This window comes from Temnothorax longispinosus, chromosome 10, assembly GCF_030848805.1.
Source record: "Temnothorax longispinosus isolate EJ_2023e chromosome 10, Tlon_JGU_v1, whole genome shotgun sequence".
NCBI classification, from domain to species: Eukaryota; Metazoa; Arthropoda; class Insecta; order Hymenoptera; family Formicidae; genus Temnothorax; species Temnothorax longispinosus.
The window spans coordinates 4,747,899-4,750,070 of NC_092367.1; the positions used below are offsets into that span (position 1 = coordinate 4,747,899).

The following is a 2,172-nucleotide window of genomic DNA, read 5'->3' on the forward strand; positions in this document are numbered from 1 at the left end:
TGGTCTCTTCCGCCAGGAAGAAAATGTAAAAAATTGTCAATTTACTATTTATTATTAATAAATTGTTATTAACTAAGAAAATAAATATTATAATAGTTAGTATTAAAATAAAACAGTACAAAGAATAATATCAATATTACAATTATTAAACTGTAATATTTAGTTATACTTTTAACTGTAAAAATTAAGAAACCATTTTTTACATTTTTTTTGTATGTGTGTGTGTGTGTGTGTTATTACACGTTTTTTCTCATTCTTTTACAAACTTTTTACACGCTTGTCGTATTAAATATCGCGCGGAAATTGTCTTTCCGTCGCGATGTATAATTTACGGGCGATAATTGTCTTATAACAGCGGCGCCTCATGTACGTGCATTCGGTACTCATTTTTTGATTACCGAAAAATACACGGCCTTTGCCATGATATAAAATCCTCTCCCACTGAGTACTACCTTGCAAATGGTGGAGAGGCTCAGTACCTCGAAGTGTTCAGGGTACATATTATGGAACTTTTCAATATGAATTCCGATCGGAATTTATTCCGAAAAGTTTCATAATAAGAACTCTGCACTCTGACGACGGGGAAGCCAAAGATACTCATTGCACTTCGCCGCCGATCGTATAAAAACGGCTTGTCGCGTCGCGCTTTCGAGAGTGCCGTTCAAAATCGTCGGGTTTTCGGGAATACCATTTAAAAAAAAATAAAAAAGGCGCCAAGTACATGCGCATAACCCTCTCTTTCTTTTCGTCGATTATTATTGTCCGTTCTGGAATTTTCACCGAGCAAGAATTTCTTCGACAGTTCGATCGTATCGTAACACGAACCGGTAACACAGTCGCTCGCTGTCATCCTAATACTATTATCCCGCGGCTCGGTCCATTCGGGAATAAAACGATAAAGCGAGAAAGGTCAAGAAACATTTCGACTATATTGCAACAACGTCGTAAAATTAATGCAACATAGCCGAAATGGCTTCTTGACTTTTCTTGCTTAATGGATGAAGTCACACTGCATTGCCACAAGTCTCAATGTGGCTCGAGACTTTTATCTGACCCGGAGGTGGAAGTGGATTTTGCGGCCGGAACAGCAGGAAAGAAAGTGGTGAGTGTAATTGATTTTTACGTACTATGTTACTTATGTCAAAAAATGTTCTATCTCTTCTGTCTTTACTTAATCGAATCGTTTATTTGAATATTTCAGAAAATAACGACGCAGAAGGTGACATCGGAGCAGCGAGGAAATCCTGCGACGCTGATATCCCGAGCAGCCTGAGAGGAGGAGGAGGCCTAGGATAGGCATCGGGCATCGGCGTACCAACACTTCTGGTAAGTATTACTTTTTATTTTTTTCTAAAGATATTATAGAATCCATTTTTTCGTTTATCTTTATTTAGTTGCTACATTAAACCGTGTTTTAAAATATAAATTAGTAAAAAGAAATAATTTGAAAAATTTGATTCAAGTTGATTCTAACGTAGAGACCTTTTTGCGAAGAAGTAATTTAAATGTGTATTAATCTGAATAACAAATAAGATGTTCAATGCCCGTGACAATTATTTAATTGAATCAATTATTTTTATGTTACAGAGAATATCCACGCGGAAAGGAGCATCAGCTTTGCATCGAGGGAACACTGGACATTCCGAGCAGCCTGAGAGGAGAAGGAGGTCCGAGGGAGAGACATCGGACACCAGCGGAGCAACTTTGGTGTAAGTATCATTTCTTATCTGCATAAAATTAATAGTTTTCTCTTATTTATTCGGCCTGTTTTATTTCGATAATCTAAAAATAATTAGAAAAAAAATGAATTTATAAAAATTTATTTTTGTTATATATATTGTACATACAGTAAATTGTAACTATTGTAAGAAAAATAAAATATATGATAAAAATGTAAAAAAAAAAACGAATTGTAAATAAAAGAGGACCGCCGATTGGAATCGGCGGGGGTGGTGGAGGGCCTCTATAGGTTGAATGTTGATCTGTTTCTATTGGATGTAATCAAATAAAAACAGATCACATATATCAGAGAATATTTAAAGATTTAAAATTAAAAAATAAAAATTTTAATTTATATATACGTATAAAGGATTTAAGGGGATAATAGTAACTGTATAATATTAAAACTAAATAGCGCGCGCGTATCGCGCGTCTGTGATTGTGAATTTTATC

At 34.9% G+C, this 2,172-nt stretch overlaps 1 long non-coding RNA gene across 1 annotated transcript; it reads left to right on the plus strand.

Moving 5' to 3' along the window:
- Positions 1–260: 260 nt before the first annotated feature.
- Positions 261–1,906, plus strand: LOC139820950 (uncharacterized). Its single transcript, XR_011734151.1, has 2 exons — positions 261–1,326; positions 1,588–1,906. It is a non-coding gene; the product is annotated as an uncharacterized lncRNA (long non-coding RNA).
- The last annotated feature ends 266 nt before the right edge of the window (positions 1,907–2,172 follow it).